We start from the raw sequence: 20,920 nt of genomic DNA, 5'->3' as shown, positions 1-20,920 counted from the left end.
CCCAGCCTCTGGCCTGTCCCATACATGGGAAAAGCCCCTCAGGCAGGCATTTGGAAGAAACACTTGTACCAAATCTGTGTGCAGATGACCCCAGTGTGGGCAGAGGTACGCACACTGGCAATGACTGTCACAGGCACCTAATCTCTTTTTTTGCCACTTAATGGTGCCATCTGACAATATGAGACAGTTAAGACAGGCTGACTTAATGCTATAAGATGCCTAAATAGCTTGACATTTGACCTGCTGGCTCATCACAAGGCCTACCCAGGTTGGACCAAAATCCAATGGTGAGGCTTCGATTCAAGGCAAAATCAAAACACACTCCTTTCCAGCAACGTCCTCAGGATCCCAGCCTCCCTGTGAGGGACCAGGGAACCAGCCGCCGGTTTCCAACTTCGCCTGGGCTTCCTGCGGTGCGTGCTTCTGTCCTCGCTGACACACCGAATGTTCTCCCCCAAATTATTTCTGAGTTCTCCTGGCAGCGGCTCTGCCTCCCCCGCCTCCCCTCCCCTCTCCCTTTGGCAGATCTGTGTTATAAAATAAGAGGCTCGGGATTATGTCTGTCTGACAACTGAAGAATGAGCAACGGAGCAGATGCAGAGTCTTACAAATCCCGTGAATTATACATGGCCATCTGCAGCCTCGAGCCGTCCAGGATTTCCACCCCACACCACGACGTTCCATATGGAGTCATATGTTTTTAGTACTGGAGCCATGCTGTCAACGTCCAGCAATCCGTCATGTGGCACATGTGTGATGCAAGCGCCCAAATAAATGTTACCAGGCCCAGGAGTGCTGAGCCGAGAAGCGTGGCGGCTCTCACCGCCTTGTCTTCTCAGAAGGGCGGTTGCTTATACAGTTTTTTGAAATTTTAACAAAATATTAAATAGATATTAAATCTCTTTTTTATCACTACGAAGGCAAACTTCCGACTCTCCACCTCAAAAATGCCCTAAAAAAGGCCTGATTTTAAAATAAAATGTAAGAAGTCACTAGATTTAAGTTTCGCGCTGGTTGATTCTAACGCATTCCTTGGGGATGGAGTCATGGTCGCCACGGCCTTCTTTACGAGACCTGGGCTCCTTCCCCGTGGCCAGCCTGAATTCACGTGACCCCACGCAAGCTGAGCTGATTGGCTCAGGCCGGGGCTCCTAATGGCTGGGTCAATCAGATGCTCTCATTTAGAAACTGGGCTTCCGGGCTGTAGTGGGAACTTGAAAAGAGGAAATTTGGTGCAGTGGATAAGCCTTGTCGAGCCATGTGCGTGAGGAGAGAGAGAATCTGGGCTAGGGATGGGGAAGGAGGGAGAATGAATGAATGAATATGCAAATCTCTTTGCCAGTCCCGTGTTGTTATTTTCCTCCTGTCCTGAGCTAGCCTCTTGTCCCTGTGTCTAGATTTTCCTTGCACAAGGGCTGTTTCTTGGTTGAATATTTGTGACGAGAGAGAAGGAACTCTGGGTCAATCAGCCAAAAAAAGTGGTGTATCTGGACAGGATCTCTTTGCCTCCAAGCTGGGAGAAGCAAAGGATGGAAAGTATAGTGGTTAACACTTTCAGGGCACTCTGAAGGGAGTTCTGAAGAGAAGACACTTTACTGGGCCTGGGTAACCTTTCTTTAGAAACACCATGGGAGTCCAAGGAATTGAGAAGGTGATCCACCTCTTTGCTGTTCTAGTAACAAGAACATTTGAGTCTTGTGCAGTTTTGCAAATACCAACTTTATATCCACAGGGGATGCCTTTGTCTGGCCTCCCTGACATTTTTTTTTTTTTTTACCCTCTTCTGGTAACAGCACTCTGATTTTTTCCTTTGGGAGACCACCCCTCTTCCAGTCAGTGCATGTGACTTCACTGGACTGAAGATCTCATCTTGACCCAGGCTCAGCCCATTAGAATTACAGTAAGTTTTAGGAAGGAACCTTTAGTCTAGTCTGGACCAATGAGAGTTGGCCTGAGACTTCTGCTGAGACTATTAGGAATGAAATACTGTCTTTCTACAGGAGTCCCAGAGCTGGTAAGCTGTAAGCCTGGAGATGCTGTGGCCACATTTGCCACTTTGGAGAGGAGAAAGTCAGTACAGAAGAAAGGAGGGAGAAGAGATGGGAAGCAGGTGGAAAGAGGAGTGAACGACAGCAGGAGAGGAGACATGGATAAAGCTCAGATGACACAGTGTAAAGTCTGGATCCAGCTCTGCCTGAAGTCCTTTCCAGTGGCACTTCTCCTTTACGTAAGTCAATAAATCCCTTTATTTATGTAAGCCATTGAGTATTACAGTTCTGTCACTTGCAAACAGTGGAGTCATGAGTAATGCAACACCCTATACATCCTGAACCGGCACTATTTCCCTGAAGCTAAAGAAAGGGGAGGCTTTGGGAATAACCAGAGGCTAGAGGGTTCCCTGGAGAGACTAGTGAAGACAGTGGTTGGCGGGCTGGACGGAGAACCAGGCTGAGTCAATGTGATGTGAGACTGAGTCTTGAGGGCTCTCCCACATCATCAGGAAGCTGTTTCAGTAACCTTTGCCTCTTACATGTGTGGATAAATGCCCTGAGGGTGTAAAAACAGGTTCTCATGGCCCTGGGGTATCTCTGTTCCTATGACAGCAACAGCTGAGAAAACAGAGAAAGACTTTTGTAGGCATCTCTGGAGTCAGGACCAGGCTCAAAGGCCCCTTGCCTTTTGGTTGACACACACCTAGATTTGAATTTCAGTCCCACCACTTGCAGCCCTCTTTCCTGGGCAAGCCCTTCACCCCTCTAAGGCTCAGCCCCCACATCTGTAGAATGGGGTGATGAGGGAACCCACCTTGTGGGGGCATGGTGAGGTATAAGAGAAACAGTATCATCACCTTGGCTACACACATCTTTGAGGGGGCACTGGAGGTGCTTATAAGTTGGAAAAAGATGAACAGTTTTTAATAGTTTTTCTTTTTATTGTTAAGATTACTGTTTGCTTTTGGCAAGTGATACTGGTTTTCCATTAATGGCAGTGATCTAAAGGTACTTTTTAAATAAGTTTATTGAAATAAATAGAGGACTAATTTGAAGGAAAACATTAGGTCAAAAAGTAGTACAAATGACACTTTCAAAATATGTGTGCTGTGTGTGCTGTGCTTAGCTGCTCAGTCACGTCTCTTTGTGACCCCATGGACTGTAGCCCTCCAGATTCCTCTGTCCATGGGATTCTCCAGGCAAAATACTGGAGTGGGTTGCCATGACCTCCTCCAGGGGCTCTCCCCAACCCAGGGATCAAACCAAGGTCTCCCACATTGCAGGCAGATTCTTTACCATCTGAGCCACCAGGGAAGCCCTCAAAGGGAAACTCAAATGACCAGTTTGAGGAACACTGAGACAATGTCTGATGCCTGACACATAGTTGGTATTCACTAAGAGTGCATAGATCGAGATGACATAGCATCTGACCCTGACTGCAGGTGGCCAGGCCTTGACTAGATAGAAGGTGCAAAGAGACAGAAGATACCAGAAGAATATGACTCTGCCGGGTAGATGCTCTGATGCCTGATAAGGTGCCAGCTATACAGTAGGGAATTCAAAGTGGTTCTTAAAAGAAAGTATGAATCTCAAAGGAAATGATTCTGCGAGGAGTCAGCCCTAGGGAAAGCCCTGGCACTTGCAGCAGTGAATTCTAATCCCCTCTCTGGGTCTGGAAAGTTTCCCACCTCAACGCCTGACCCCTCTTGACAGCTGTCATCACACCCAGTGTGTAGGAGGAAGAGGAAGCCCTGGGCAGAGTCCTGCAAGATGAGTGCTTTTAGCTGCTGCAGGAGGTCACAGGGACTGACTCAAGCCAGGTCATCTTCCTGCTGGAACCTGGAGACAGAGTCTCCCCTAGAGGGGGAAGTTAAAGGGGTCCCAAACTTAAGATGGTTTTTAGGAGGGCAGACAGGGAAAGTAAATGAATAAAGCTGTCAGATGTGAAACAATGATCCCTGGGAGTGGTTTCTCATCAGACGGGGCATGTTCCCCATCCAAGGTGACAAAGTCACTGAGTTGCTTCAGATCACATGAGATCCTGTATGTAAATGTTTGGCACCGTGCCTGGTACCCCAGTGGTGCTCAAGAAATGGTAGCTATCCATGAGATGCTACCTCACACTGGTCAGAATGGTCATCATTAAAAACATATACAAATAACAAATGCTGGAGAGGGTGTGGAGGAAAGAGAACCCTCCTACTCTGTTGGTGGGAATGTAAATCTGTGGAGCCACTGTGGAAAACAGTAAAGAGGTTCCTCAAAAAGTTGAAAACAGAGTTGCCATATGGTCCAGCAAACTCAATCCTGGGCATATACTCAGACAAAAATATAATTGAAAAAGATACATGCACCCCTATGTTCATAGCAGTGATATTTACAATACTCAAGATATGGGTAATGGGTAAGTAATGTCCATGGACAGATCAATGGATAAAAAGATGTTTTATATATGTATACACACACACTGGGGTTCCCTGGTGGCTCAGTGGTAAAGAATCCGCTTTTCAATGCAGGAGACTTGGGTTCAATCCCTGAGTCAGGAAGATCCCCTGGAGAAGGAAATAGCAACTTCACTCCAGTACTCTTGCCTGGAAAATCCCATGGATGGAGGAGCCTGGTGGGCTACAGTCCATGGGGTCACACAGAGTCAGACACGACTGAAGCAACTTAGCAGCAGCAGCAGCCAGTATTTTTGCCTGGGAAATCCCATGGAAAGAGGAGCCTGGCAGTCCACAGGGAAGCAGAGTCAGAGACAACATAGAGACTAAAACGATAACAACAACACACAATGGAATATTCAGTTCAGTTCAGTCACTCAGTCATGTCCAACTCTTTGCGACCCCATGAATCGCAGCACGCCAGGCCTCCCTGTCCATCACCAACTCCCGGAGTTCACTCGGACTCACATCCATCAAGTCAGTGATGCCATCCAGCCATCTCATCCTCGGTTGTCCCCTTCTCCTCCTGCCCTCAATCCCTCCCAGCATCAAAGTCTTTTCCAATGAGTCAACTCTTCACATGAGGTGGCCAAAGTACTGGAGTTTCAGCTTTAGCATCATTCCTTCCAAAGAAATCTCAGGGCTGATCTCCTTCAGAATGGACTGGTTGGATCTCCATATTACTCAGCCATAAAAAAAGAATGAGATATGTCATTTGTAGCCTTTTGGTTGGTGCAAATGTAATTGCGGTTTCAGACTGTGAATTTTAAATTATTATAACTTGGCTATACATCTTTATTAATCAAAATAGAAACCATTACAATCAACAACACATTTCTGCCAATGAGAAATAAGTTTGTTTGTCCCTATAGCTTACTCCTTGGAAGAAAAGTTATGACCAACCTAGATAGCATATTCAAAAGCAGAGACATTACTTTGCTGACTAAGGTCTGTATAGTCAAGGCTATGGTTTTTCCTGTGGTCATGTATGGATGTGAGAGTTGGACTGTGAAGAAGGCTGAGCGCCGAAGGATTGATGCTTTTGAACTGTGGTGTTGGAGAAGACTCTTGAGAGTCCCTTGGACTGCGAGGAGACCCAACCAGTCCATTCTGAAGGAGATCAGCCCTGGGATTTCTTTTGGAAGGAATGATGCTAAAGCTGAAACTCCAGTACTTTGGCCACCTCATATGAAGAGTTGACTCATTGGAAAAGACTCTGATGCTGGGAGGGATTGGGGGCAGGAGAAAAGGGACGACAGAGGATGAGATGGCTGGATGGCATCACTGACTCGATGGATGTGAGTCCGAGTGAACTCTGGGAGTTGGTGATGGACAGGGAGGCCTGGCATGCTGCGATTCATGGGGTGGCAAAGAGTCGGACACGACTGAGCGACTGAACTGAACTGAACTGAACTGATAGCATAAAAATCCATGCTCTGGGATTTGACAAACTCTTGGAAAGCATTTTCTGCCTCTTGCTGGTTGTGGAGGTGCTTCCCCTGCAAAAAGCTGTCGAGATGCTTGAAGAAGTGGTAGTTGGTTGGTGAGAGGTCAGGTGAACATGGCAGATGAGGCAAAACTTCATAACCCAAGTCGTTCAACTTTTGAAGCACTGCTTGTGTGACGCGCAGTAGGGTGTTGTCATGGAGAAGAATTGGGCCCATTCTGTTGACCAGTGTCAGCTGCAGGCGTTGCAGTTTTCAGTGCATCTCATCGATTTGCTGAGCATATTTCTCAGATTTCATGGTTTCTCCAGGATTCAGAAAGCTGTAGCGGATCAGAGCAGCAGCAGACCATCAAGCAGTGACCATGACCTTTTCTTGGTGCAAGTTTGGCTCTGGGAAGTGCTTTGGAGCTTCTTCTCAGTCCAACCAATGAGCTGGTCATTGCCAGCTGTAGTATAAAATCTGCTTTTTGTCGCACATCACAATCTGATCGAGAAATGGTTCCCTGTTGTTTTTGTACAAGAGAAGACGACCCTTCAAATTGATGATATTTTTGATTCGCGATCAGCCTATGAGGCACCCACTTTTCAAGCTTTTTCACCTTTCCAATTTGCTTTAAATGCTGAACAGTCATAGAATGGTCAAAGTTGAGTTCTTCAGCAACTTCTTGTGTAGTTATAAGCTGATCAGCTTCAATGATCCTCTCAATTATTTGTTGTCAACTTCCAATGGCCGGCTACAGCACTCTTCACTGCAAGGCTCTCATATCCTTTGCAAAACGTCTTGAACCACCACTGTACTGTACATTTGTTAGCAGTTTCTGGGCCAAATGTGTTGTTGATGTTGTGAACTGTCTCTGCTGCTTTATGACCCATTTTGAACTCAAATAAGGAAATAACTTGAATTTGCTTTTCATCTAACATCATTTTCCTAGTACAAAATAAATATAAAATAAATAGCAAGTAATGTCATTAGTAAAAAAAAAACATAAAGTGAGAAATGTGCATTAAAACGATGTATAACATAACCACATTTATTTAAGAATGTATTCCAACATCAACTGGCAAAGTTCAATAATGCAAAACCGCAATTACTTTTGCACCAACTGAATACATGGGTGGACCTAGAGATGATTATACTAAGCAAAGTAAGTCAGACAGAAAAAGACAAATATCATATGATATCACTTCTACATGGAATTTAAAATGACACAAACTTCTCTATGAACCAGAAACATAGAGAACAGACTTGTGTTGCCATATATATAGCTAAGTTACTTTGCTGTACACCATAAACTAACATAACATTGTAAATCATCTGTTCAGTTCAGTTCAGTTCAGTTGCTCAGTCATGTCCAACTCTGCCACCCCATGGACTGCAGCATGCCACGCTTCCCTGTCCATCACCAACTCCCGGAGCTTGCTCAAACTCATGTCCATCGCATCGGTGATGCCATCCAACCATCTCATCCTCTGTCGTCCCCTTTTCCTCCTGCCTTCAATCTTTCCCAGCATCAGGGCCTTTTCAAATGAAGTCAGCTGTTTGCATCAGGTGGCCAAAATATTGGGAGTTTCAGCTTCAGCACCAGTCCTTCCAATGAATATTCAGGACTGATTTCCTTCAGGATGGACTGATTTGCTCTCCTCAAAGTCCAAGGGACTCTCAAGAGTCTTTTCCAACACCACAATTCAAAAGCATCAATTCTTCAGCGCTCACCTTTCTTTATGGTCCAACTCTCACATCCATACATGACTACTGGAAAAACCATAGCTTTGACTAGATGGACCTTTTTGGGCAAAGTAATGTCTCTGCTTTTTAATGTGCTGTCTAGGTTGGTCATAGCTTTTCTTCCAAGGAGCAAGTGTCTTTTAATTTCATGACTGCAGTCACCATCTGCAGTGATTTTGGAGCCCAAGAAAAGAAAGTCTGTCACTGTTATTGCTTTCCTATATATTTTCCGTGAAGTAATGGAATTGGATGCCATGATCTTAGTTTTCTGAATGTTGAGTTTTAAGGCAGCTTTTCACTCTCCTCTTTCACTTTCATCAAGAGGCTCTTTAGTTGTTCTTCACTTTCTGCCATTAAAGGTGGTGTCATCTGCATATCTGACGTTATTGATATTTCTGGCAAACTTGATTCCAGCTTGTGCTTCATCTAGCCTGGCATTTCACATGATGTACTCTGCACATAAGTTAAACAAGCAGGGGACAATATACAGCCTTGATGTACTCCTTTCCCAATTTGGAAACAGTCTGTTGTTCCATGTCTGGTTCTAACTATTGCTTCCTGATCTGCATACAGATTTCTCAGGAGACAGGTAAGGTGTTCTGGTATTCCCATCTCTCAGAATTTTCCACAGTTTGTCGTGATCTACACAGTCAAAGGCTTTGGTGTAGTCAATAAAGCAGAAGTAGATGTTTTCTGGAATGCTCTTGCTTTTTCGATGGTCCAACAGATGTTGGCAATTTGATCTCTGGTTACTCTGCCTTTTCTAAATCCAGCTTGAACATCTAGAAGTTCACGGTTCATGTACTCTAGAAGCCTGGCTTGGAGAATTTTGAGCATTACTTTGGTAGCGTGTGAGATGAGTGCAATTGTGTGGTAGTTTGAACATTCTTTGGCATTGCCTAATCATCTGTACTTCAATTAAAAGAGCAATAAATGGTAGCCATGATTACTGTTGCTTATTCATCAGTCTAAAGGGGAGATACAGAACCAAAAACTTCCCTTTCCTAAGAAAATCTAACGCCCTGTTGATTTCCTGACTCTAGCCCACAAAGGAAGCTGGGGAAAAGTGGAAGGAGAGGCCATTAAAAGTGCTGAAAGTCAGTTCTTCAAGAGTTATGAGATCAGGGTGAGGAAGGGTAGGTGAGACCACAGTAAATTCTAAGGATTGTTCCACTCAACACATACCCTAAACTCCTTTTTGTTGCCTTTCTACTATGTAGAGGCTGAAAAACTAAAAAAGAAAATCTTCCACCTTCCCAGATGCCTCTGCAGTTGACAGTGGTCACAAGATACAATTCTGGCTGATGACATAATCAGAAATCTGCTGGGGATTTCTGTGAAAGGCTTTGCCACCTACCCTATTCCTGGAACACAGATGTGGTTGATGACTTGAAGAGTTACAGCAGCCACTTTGCAGTCTTGAGGGAATGGGGGGTGGGAAATCTGATCTAATGCTCTTGAGTCACTTAACTAACTTCTTACCTCTAGACCTCTGGCTATAAACAATAATTAAAAAATTGTATTTTGTGTTACCAGCATTTGGGTCATCTGTTACTTGCTATCATGTATAATCTGAAAAGATAAAAGGACTGTTTGATTTTTTTCATCAATGTATCAGCAATATTTTGATAAACATTAAAATGAAAAATAGGTAACCAGAATGTTTAGAACTGGTTACCTATTTGTAACCAGGAAGGGTGCAGGGATTTCTTGGCATACAAATGGTCTCCATCATTTTTGGTCAAGGCCCAGTTCCCTTTCTAGTCCCATAACTCCTGGGCCAAGTCCTCCGAGTCTTCAAACACCTCTTTGGCAGTTAGGGGAGAATACTGAAGATTCAGTAGTCTCTTTGATAATTCCCATTGTACTTTTGTACTTTGCATCTTGACATTTATAGATTTTTACCTAATGCTGTAAATTAAGATAATTGTGCTGAGATCCAATTAATTCAGTTAACTTTCCAGAATAAATACAAGCCAAAGCTTGGTAACAGGGTGGAAGCCTGAGTTCCTTCCTATTGCTTACTCCCTTCTTTCTGATAAAGCTACTGCATGAAGGTCTCAAGAATACTTTTTTGAATTTTCCTCTGCTCTATCCCTATTTCATTAAGTAGAGGTGAAACCAAATAGTCAAGAATCACCTTTGACAACTCCCTTGCCTACTCTATCCTCAAGCCCTACCTATTAATATTTTGGGCTTCCCTGTAGCTCCATTAGTAATGAATCCACTTGCAATGAGGAAGACCTGGGTTCAATCCCCGGGTTGGGAAGATGCCCTGGAGAAGAGAAAGCCTACCCACTCCAGTATTCTGGCCTAGAGAATTCCATAGATTGCATAGTCCATGGGGTGGCAAAGAGTTGGACACAACTGAGTGACTTCACTTCTACTCTACTCATTAATATTTTCCTTGAAATCTCTCAAGGCCATCTCCTTTCCATCTCCCCTGCTACCACCCTGGTCTCAATGTCATGAATAAGTTGATGCTACCCCCTATTCAAAACCCTCCAGGAGCTCCTTCTCACTCAACATAAAGGCCAACAGCCTACCAGGCCTCATGTGATCTGGTCCCATGTGACCTCTGCAGCCTCTCTCCTCCACTCTTTCCCTCACTCTCCCCATTTCAGCCACATATGTGCAAGGCCCCCTCCTACCCTAGGACTTTTCCTTGGAATACTCTCCTACATACCCATCCTCACATGTTTTCTTTCTTTCCCAGTCCTCCCAACTCCTACTCATCCTTTGGCACTAACTCAATCCTTCCGTCCAGGAAGTCCCCCTGGATTCCCATTGTTATATAATGAGAGCTCCCTGAGGGCAGGACCCAACATTCCCTATTGTAGTCCCAGCATTTCAACAGTTCTTGACACATAGCAGATGTTCAATAGATGTTTGTTGAATGAATAAATTAATATTGGTAATTTTATTACAAACTTATAAGTACAAGGGGCAATGAGGGCTTTAAGCACAGCTGTGTTTGAAGTGAGAGACTGCTCTCCAAGGCAGCCCAAACATACTCTGTTAGGAATGTCTTGGGTTCAAGTGACAGTAAATTTAGCAAAGGAAGCCAAAAATTAAGAGTTGGAAAACTATACCCCACAGGGCAAATTTGTAGTCTCAGTGAGTTTTTGAAAATTGAGTTTTATTGGAACAGGGTCACATCCATTTGTTCACATACTGTCTATGGCTGATTTCATAATTCAATAGAGTTGAATGATCATCAACAGAGACCATATGGCCTGCAAATTAAAATATTCTGTGGTCCTTTACAGACAACATTTGCCAAACCTTGGCTAAAAGAACAAGGGGTGATTTTTCTCATGTAACAAGAAATCTGGAAGAGGAGGTTTTCAGGATTGGTTTGGTGACTGAGAAGCACTCAGGGCACTGGGTTAGCGTCTCTGTTATTCTCTCAGTCTTACCCTCATGGTCACAGTATGGCTGCCACAACTCCAAGCATCACGTCCTCACACAATTGCATTAGAGGAGGAAATAACTGAGAGTTCAGGATGGAGAAATTCCCCTATAACATGCTTTCCTCTTTTTAGGGAAGAAACTGTCTCAGAATCCCCAAGAAGTTGTCCTGAGCAAGGAAGAAAAGAGGGGTAAACTGTCAGTGGGTAACCACAAAGTCTACTATAACTTTCCCTCCCACAATTACTTCTCTTACATGTGACCAACTGGCATTCAGATCAAGTGTGGCAACATGGTAAACTGAGGCACCTTTCGTTTCCTTAGAAGCACCAAAAATCCCATCCTGTATTAGTACATTATAGCTGTCAGTTGTTGAATGCTTATTCTGTGTCTGACATCACTTCAAGCACTTGATCATCCCTTATTCCAACCCCATGAGGAAGGTATAATTATTACCATTTCACAGGGGAGGCAACTGAGGCACAGAAAGGTCAATTCATTGGCTTGAGATCACCAAGCTCATGGTACATGGCAGTCAAGATTTGGCAGGGTCAAGAGTCAAACCAGCAGTGTGACTCCAGAATAGCCCACCGTGACCACTCCACATGGCCAGAGCCAGTCCCCAGAATCCGGGAGGGAGTTCTTTTGATAGTAAGCCGGGAGAGGGCACATCCCGCTTTGCCTTAGGGACCACTTATGCTTGTCAGGAGGCAATAGACTGAGGTACTATCCGCTTTGGGGCAACCAAACAGCCAACAGAAAAATGACCCATAAACTCGAGATGGAGCACAGGCGTCCTCTGTGGATTCTGCCCCACTTTACATCTTTCCCTTAATTAATTAATAAAGCTCCGAGCTTCTCTCCACCTCACTGCTTCCCGCCCTCCCCATCTCCACCAGGACGCTGTCTTTCCTCCTGCAGCCCAGCCCCACACTGTTCTCTGGCCTCTGCAGCTGCTCCTCTTGTGGAGTCAGCTGAAGAGGGAGACTGGACAGGAGGTGCCGGCTGGATTTGTTCAGTCCTTGAAATGAAGGCTCTGTCTCACTGAATCTCCGTTTTGTGAAGTCTTTATGCCAAAGCTGGTTTCAGCTTTGGTCTCTGCCCAAAAGGCAGAGGTTCCAAAGAGAAGAACAGAAGAACAGGGTCAAGTTCAAAGACGGGGTTCTGAGCTGTAGCTAAGGGCACATTCTCTCCAGCTTTCTATCTGGGGACATACCATCCATGAACAAACTAATTCCGGGCTTACAATGCGTGGGAGAGAGCTGAGGCCCTACAATCAGACAGACCAGTCCCAGCCCACGAATTCCTGGCCAAGGTGTCTGAATCTCTGTGCTTCAATTTCCTCTTCTATAAAACAGAAATAATCGCAGAAACTGGATGTTTGGGAGTTACGTGACAAGATATGGAAATCACTTAGCACACAGCATGGTACAAAGTACTGGGGTTACTGTCATTGGAATCATTATGACTGTTTCATGACTCTCCAGGACACTTAGCAGACTGCCCTTGGAGAAGCAGCAAACAATAGGAGCTAAGAACACAGGCTCTGAATCCAGTCTCTGTGGTTTTAAATCCTGTCTCTACCATTTGTCAGCTGTGTGACCTTGGGCAAGTCACTCTACCTCTCTGTGTCTTAGCCAGTCCATCTTGAAAATGGTAATGATAATAGTACCCACTTCACAAGGTTGTTGTAAGGATTAAATAAGACAAGTAAAAGAGCAGCACCTGCGCAGAGCTAGCACTCAATGGATGTAAACTATTATTATTTTCTGACACTCGGTGACTTTTCAGTATATGAAAAATCATTCTTTCAATCAGTGGTGAGCTAGTAAGGACCAGCTCTCCTTTACATCGAACGTATCTGTGTACATAAGGTTTTTATATTTGCTTGTTTTGGGTTTTTTTGGTCACACTGAGCAGCATGCAGAACTTCCCAAACCAGGGATCGAACCCATGTCCCCTGCCCTGGAAGTGGAGAGTCTTAACCACTAGACCACCAGGGAAATCCTATACCTAAGCTCTTTTATCATGAATTTTTACTAATATAAAAAAGTACAGAAAAAAATCTACTAATATTTATAATAAATACTAAATTCTGTAATAAATAATAAATAGGAAAATTTCATTGATTTTTGCCAAACTATATCCATCAGCCATCTGAGATTGCTGGTCAATCACAATTTGACAAACGAAGTTGCACCTCAACCATGAGTGTAGTTCTGAGGTGAATGCTGCCTGATTTCTCATTTACATTCATGAGTAAGGTGAATGTGAAACAATGAAGATATAAGTTAGAACTTCACTCGCCTGTGAACAATGTGAGCAACTTCTTTGCTCAACTGAATAGTAGTTCTTGAACGCTGGGAGAATATTTCTCCCAATATTTAGGGTTATTCACAAAGAAATGGGTACAACCCAACACTTTGTTCATCTCTTTATTAGGGAGAGATAATAAACCACACAAAGCCCTAAGTTGTAGCAACTGCCAGTTTCCATGGTGTAAATATTCCCACCATGGCCTAACTCATGCTACCACTGCAAAGCCACTGAATGCAGACTTGGGAAGAGAGGCACAGCAAAACAGCATTACACAGCAGTTCTACCACACAGGTACCATAGACCAAATGAGCATAGATAATAGCAAAATGTATAAAATAATTAGGCAATGATGAGTACTGCATATTTACTACCTGTTTTTAATCTAATGTATTCAAGTGTGAGATTATATACTGTAATTTAAAATAATTACTGTGTTTAACTACCAGCATGCAGAATTCCTGAAAATTTTACGATCTGCTTTCATGAGCCAGTACACTTGATCTGCAGTATCCCACTGATTTTGACACCTAAGTTTCCAGAGGAAGTCTCAAGAAAGATGAAATGAGGAAATGCATTAAATAATTATTGGGCGTGAGTGGGTTTTTTGGCTTGTTTAGCATAAAGAAAAGAATTTCATAAATGAGGTATTTCCCTACTATGTTAGTTAGTGTTTTTCAAAGGTGGCCACAAAAACGTCTCCTAGTGCCAAATGCTCATCTAGAATCTTGTCACTCCTCTATCAAGAGGTGGAGTCAGGGGACTTCCCTGGTGGTTAAGAATCTGCCTGCCAATGCAGGGGACACAGGTTAAATTCCTGGTCCTGGAAGATTCTACATGCCATGGGGCAACTAAGCCCGTGCTCACAACTACTGAGCCCACGCTCTAGAGCCCGCGCATCGAAACTGCTGAAGCTCGAGCGCCTAGAGCTGGTGCTTTGCAACAAGAGAAGCCACTACAATGAGAAGCCTGTGTACCACAACAAGAGAACAGCTCCCGCTCGCCAAACCAGAGAAAGCCAGCATGCAGCAACGAAGACCCAGCACAGCCAAAAATAATAAAATAAATTAAAAATAAATAAAGCCAACCTTATTAAAAAAAAAAAAAAAGAGGTGGAGTCAGAGACTTCCTTGGTGATCCAGTGATTGAGACTCTGCACTTCTACTGCAGGGGACTTAGGCTCCACCCTGGGTCAGGGAACTAAGATCCCACCTGCTGACTTGGTGCAGTCAAAAAATAAAAATAAATTTAAATAATTTTTTAAAGGGTGGAGTCAATGTCCCATCTCCTACCCTGACCCCTTGAACTTTGATGAGCTTGTGATTGCCTGGGTCAATACAGAATAGTGGGAATGGCTTCCACTAATATGTTATTTTCAAGACCAAGTCACAAAAGATGGTGCAGCCTCTTCCTTGTGAGCTGAAACACTCACCCTTGAGCCTTCAAGCCACCATGCTGTGAGGAAGACCCAAACAACCTGGGCAGAGAAACCATAAGGAGAATTCCTGGGACTCCACGATGAGAGATGCTTGGCCAACATTCAGCTGCCTTTAGTTCCACTTGACTCAACTGCACCAGAGGCTCTGAGCCCAAGCCACATAGCTGAGACCTTCCCAGGGCCTTGGAGCTACTAAAAGTCTATGCAGCTTTGAGGAGGATGTCAGAGGGAGTTAAGAAAAATGTTATTAGAAACTGGAGGAAGGGGAAACCTTACATGCTGGCAGGAAGTCTGTCATCTGCAGAAATGTGGAAACTAAGAAACATGTGTAATGAACTCAGTGATAGAGAAGGATGCTGAGAGCGTCATCTGGCTTTTTCTTGCCACCTAAGATAAAATGCAAAAGGAGAGAGATGACTAAAGAACAAACTATTACATAGAAAGGAGTCAGGACCTGCTGGGCTCACAAACAAAACTGTTTCTCATTCCCAGACTCTCTATGGCAAAAAAATTATCCAACTGAGAAAAGACCTGAAGCTTTTATGACCTGATTTCAAGACTTACTATAAAGCTACAGGAATCAAGACAGTGTGGTATTGGTGAAAGGACAGACACATAGATCAATGGAACAGAATAGCAAGCCCAGAAATAGACCCACTCATATATGGTCAATTGATTTTCAACCAAGGTGCAAAGGCAATTCAATAGAGAAAGGATAGCTTTTTCAACAAATAGTGCTAGGACAAGTGGACATCTGAGTGCAAAAAAAAAAAAAAAGAGAGAGAGAGAGAGAGAGAAGAGAAACAGAGAGAGCCTCAGCCCATATCTAACTACCTATACAAAAATTAACTTGAAATGGATCATAGACTGAAATATAAAACATAAAACTATAAAACTTCTAGGAGATGACACTGGAGAAAATTTTTGTGACTTGAGTGAAGCAAAGATTTCCTATATAGGACCCAAAAACACAAATTGTGAAGAAAAAGCTGGTAAGTGGGACTTCCTCAAAACTTAAAACTCCTAACTCTTTCAAAGACACCATTTGGAAAATGGGGCTTCCCAGGTGGCACAGTGGTAAAGAATCCACCTACCAATACAGAAAACACGAGAAATGCAGGTTTGATCCCTGGGTCAGGAAGATCCCCTGGAGAAGGAAATGGCAACCCGTGCCAGTTCTTGCCTGGAAAATTCCATTAACTGCCCCCTGGCAGGCTACAGTCCATAGAGTCACAAAGAGTTGGACATGATTGAGCACACATAGCATATTAGGAAAACAAAAAGCCAAGAAGCTACTACATACAGGGAGAAAATATTTGTAGAACACAAGTCTTAAGAAGGACTGGTATCTAGGAGAAGTAGATTTTTACAAAAAATTCTCAAAAGTCAATCTTAAAAAGAAATTAAATTTTATTATAAAACAAACACCAATTTAGAATGGGCAAAAAGACTATCTGTTCCTCACTGAATTGTCTTTGCCCCTTTGTAAAAAACTAGTAGTCCATTATATATGTGGGTCTATTTCTAGACTCTATTTGGTTTTCATTGATCTATTTTGCTTATCTTTGAACCAATACCATCCTGTTCTGAAAACTGTTTTGTTGTTGTTTAGTCACTAAGTTCAGAGAAGGCAATGGCACCCCACTCCAGTACTCTTGCCTGGAAAATCCCACGGATGGTGGAGCCTGGTAGGCTGCAGTCCATGGGGTCGCGAAGAGTCGGACACGACTGAGCACCTTCGCTTTCACTTTTCACTTTCATGCATTGGGGAAGGAAAAGGCAACCCACTCCAGTGTTCTTGCCTGGAGAGTCCCAGGGACAGGGGAGCCTGGTGGGCTGCCGTCTATGGGGTCGCACAGAGTCAGACACGACTGAAGCGACTTAGCAGCAGCAGCAGTCACTAAGTTGTTTTCGGCTCTTTTTCAACTCCTTGGACTGTAGCCCACCAGCCTCCTCTGTCCATGAGATTTTCCGGGCAAGAACACTGGAGTGAGTTGCCATTTCCTTCTCCAGGGGCTCTTTCGACCAGGGAATCAAACTCTTGGCTCTTGCTGAATCTCCTGCACTGTAGGCAGATTCTTTACCACTGAGTCACTGGAGAAGACTCCTGAAAACTGTAATTTTATAATAACTCTTAAAATCAGGTAGTGTTAGTTCTCCCACTTTGTTATTATTTTTCAGTGTTGTTTTGGCTTATCCAGGTCCTTTGCATTTCCATATGAATTTTAGAATCAACTTGTCAATTTTTGCAAAAATTCTGCTGGAATGTTAACCCGGATTGCATTAAATCTATCATTTCAATTTGAAAAAAACTGATATCTCAACAATATTGACCCATGAATAAGCTCTCTCTCCATTTATTTAGATTTTGTTTAATTTCTCTCAGTAGTGTTTTGAGGTTTCCAGTCTACAATTCTTATACATCTTTTGCCAGATTTATCCCTAAACATTATTTTTAATGCTATTATAAATGGAATTTTTTAAAGTCCAATTTCTAATTGTTCATTTCCTGCATATAGAAATGCAATTGATCTTTGTATAATCATCTTGTATGTTTCAAACTTTCTAAACTCACTTACTAGTTTTAGTAGCTTTTTCGGAGATTTCATCAGATTTTTCTACACAGATTATCATGTTGTCTGTAAATTTTAATTCTTCTTTCCCAATATAATGTTCTCTATTTCTTTTCCTTGTCTTATCAAAGTGGCTATAACCTCCAGTACAGTGCTGAACAGAAACCGTGAGAGCAGACATTCTATACCTTGCCCCACATAAACATTAACTCAAAATGGTTCACAGACCTAAATATAAAACTAAAAAAACTTTCTGAAAAATAAGAACATTTTGTGAGCTTTGGATTAAGCAAATATTACTTAGAATACCAAAAGCATAAGCCATCTTAAAAAGTGGTAAATTGCACTTCATCAAAATTCAAAACTTCTACTCTTTGAATAATACTGTTAGGAGAATGAAAACACAAGCTACAGACTGGGAGAAAATATCTGCAAGTCACATATCTGATAAACAGCTTGTATTTGCAATATATAAAGAACTCTCAAAACTAAATAATAAGAAAATTAACAAATCAATTTTTAAATAGGCAAAAGATACGAACATACATTTCACCAAAAGAGATAAATAGATGGAAAATAAGAACATGAGCAGATACTCAGCATCACTAGTTGTTATGAAAATGCAAATTAAAACCACAGTGAGGCCCCACTATACACGTATTAGAACGACTAAATGAAAAAGACTGACTGTACTGGATTGAACAGTGCTCCTCAAAAATTCATGTCCACTGAAACCTCAGAATATGACCTTATTTGGGAAGAAAGAAAGAGAGGAAGAGGGAAAGGAAAGGAAAAGAAAGAAAACAGAGAGAAGACCTCAGATCAAACCCAAGTGGGACTTTAAGTTCCTTTGGTTCAGTTCAGTTCAGTTCAGTAGCTCAATTCAGTTCAGTTCAGTCACTCAGTCGGGTCCAACTCTTTGCGACCCCATGAATTGCAGCACGCCAGGCCTCCCTGTCCATCACTAACTCCCAGAGATCACTCAGACTCACATCCATCGAGTCAGTGATGCCATCCAGCCATCTCATCCTCTGTTGTCCCCTTTTTCTCCTGCCCCCAATCCCTCCCAGCATCAGAGTCTTTTCCAATGAGTCAACTCTTCGCATGAGGTGTCCAAAGTACTGGAGTTTCAGCTTTAGCATCATTCCTTCCAAAGAAATCCCAGGGCTGATCTCCTTCAGAATGGATTGGTTGGATCTCCTTGCAGTCTAAGGGACTCTCAAGAGTCTTCTCCAACACCACAGTTCAAAAGCATCAATTCTTTGGTGCTCAGCCTTCTTCATAGTCCAACTCTCACATCCATACATGACCACAGGAAAAACCATAGCCTTGACTGTACGGACCTTAGTCGGCAAGGTAATGTCTCTGCTTTTGAATATGCCATCTAGGTTGGTCATAACTTTTCTTCCAAGGAGTAAGCGTCTTTTAATTTCATGGCTGCATTCACCATCTGCAGTGATTTTGGAGCCCAAAAAATTAAAGTCTGACACTGTTTCCCCAACTCAGTCCCATCCAATTCTTTGCGACTCCAAGGACTGCAGCACATGAACAGGCCAGGCTTCCCTGTCCGTCACCAACTCCTGAAGCTTGCTCAAAGTCATGTCCATTGAGTCGGTGATGCCATCCAACCATCTCATCCTCTGTCGTCACCTTCTCCTGCCTTCAATCTTTCCCAGCATCAGGGTCTTTTCAATGAGTCATTCTTCACATCAGGTGGCCAAAGTATTGGAGCTTCAGCTTCAGCATCAGTCCTTCCAATGAATACTCAGGACTGATTTCCTTTAGGATTTACTGGTTTGATCTCCTTGCAGTCCAAGGGACTCTCTGGAGTCTTCTTCAACACCACAGTTCAAAAGCATCAATATTTCAGCACTCAGCTTTATGGTGCAACTCTCACATCCATACATGACTACTGGAAAAACCATAGGTTTGACTATACAGACCTTTGTCAGCAAAGTAATGTCTCTGCTTTTTAATACCCTGTCTAGGTTTGTCATTGCTTTTTTAAAAAAAAAATTATTTTAATTGGAGGTTAATTACTTTATAATATTGTAGTGGTTTTTGCCATACATTGACATGAATCTGCCACAGGTGTACATGTATTCCCCATCCTGAACCTTTCTCCCACCTCCCTCCCCATCCCGTCCCTCAGGGTCATCCCAGTGCACCAGCCCCGAGCACCTTGTCTCATGCATGGAATCTGGACTGGTGATCTGTTTCACATATGGTAATATACATGTTTCAAAGCTATTCTCTCAAATTGTCCCACCCTTACCTTCTCCCACAAAGTCCAAAAGTCTATTCTTTACATCTGTGTCTCTTTTGCTGTCTTGCATATAGGATCATTGTTACCATCTTTCCAAATTCCATATATATGTGTTAATATACTGTATTGGTGTTTTTCTTTCTGACTTACTTCACTCTATATAATAGGTTCCAGTTTCATCCACCTCATTAGAACTGATTCAAATGCATTCTTTTTAATAGCTGCATAATATTCCATTGTTTATATTCCATTGTGTCCATTCATCTACCAATGGACATCTAGGTTGTTTCCATGTCCTGGCTATTGTAAACAGTGCTGCGATGAACATTGGGGTACACGTACCTCTTTCAATTCTAGTTTCCTCAGTGTGTATGCCCAGCAGTGGGATTGGTGGGTCATATGGCAGTTCTGTTTTCAGTTTTTTAAGGAACCTCCATACTGTTCTCCAAAGTGGCTGTACTAGTTTGCATTCCCACCAACAGTGTAAGAGGGTTCCCTTTTCTCCACACCCTCTCCAGCATTTATTGTTTGCAGACTTTTTGATAGCAGCCATTCGAGTCGGACACAACTAAGTGACTTCACTTTCCCTTTTCACTTTCATGCATTGGAGAAGAAAATGGCAACCCACTCCAGTGTTCTTGCCTGGAGAATCCCAGGGACAGGGGAGCCTGGTGGGCTGCCATCTATGGGGTCGCACAGAGTCGTACACAGCTGAAGTGACTTAGCAGCAGTAGCAGCAGCATTCTGACCAATGTGAGATGGTACCTCATTGTGGTTTTGATTTGCATTCCTCTGATAATGAGTGATGTTGAGCATCTTTTCATGTGTTTGTTAGCCATCTGTATGTCTTCTTTGGAGAAATGTCTATTTAGTTCTTTGGTCCAGTTTTTGATCAGGTTGTTTATTTTTCTGGGATTGAGCTACATGAGCTGCTTGTATATTTTTGAGATTAATTCTTTGTCAGTTGTTTCATTTGCTATTATTTTCTCCCATTGTGAAGGCTGTCTTTTCACCTTGGTTATAGTTTCCTTCATTGTGCAAAAGCTTTAAAGTTTAATTAGGTCCCATTTGTTTATTTTTGCTTTTATTTCCATTACTCTGGGAGGTGGGTCATAGAGGATCATGTTGTGATTTATGTCAGAGAGTATTTTGCCTATGTTTTCCTCCAGGAGTTTTATAGTTTCTGGTCTTACATTTAGATCTTTGATCCATTTTGAATTTATTTTTGTGTATGGTGTTAGAAAGTGTTCTAGTTTCATTCTTTTACAAGTAGTTGACCAGTTTTCCCAGCACCATTTGTTAAAGAGATTG

General features: G+C 42.8%; 1 long non-coding RNA gene across 2 annotated transcripts in view; it reads left to right on the top strand.

Annotated features, from left to right (window-relative positions):
- Positions 1 to 1,951: 1,951 nt before the first annotated feature.
- LOC121816944 (uncharacterized) overlaps positions 1,952 to 20,920 on the top strand; it is a 28,694-nt gene continuing 9,725 nt past the window's right edge. For both annotated transcript variants that reach the window (XR_006056675.2, XR_009596871.1), the window contains exon 1: positions 1,952 to 2,227. This is a non-coding gene — a long non-coding RNA (uncharacterized LOC121816944). The remainder of the gene's footprint in view (positions 2,228 to 20,920) is intronic.

The sequence above is a fragment of the Ovis aries genome, chromosome 17, assembly GCF_016772045.2.
Source record: "Ovis aries strain OAR_USU_Benz2616 breed Rambouillet chromosome 17, ARS-UI_Ramb_v3.0, whole genome shotgun sequence".
NCBI lineage: Eukaryota > Metazoa > Chordata > Mammalia > Artiodactyla > Bovidae > Ovis > Ovis aries.
Note: the sequence above shows the minus strand (reverse complement) of the source record. Positions and strands in the feature narration are given on the sequence as shown.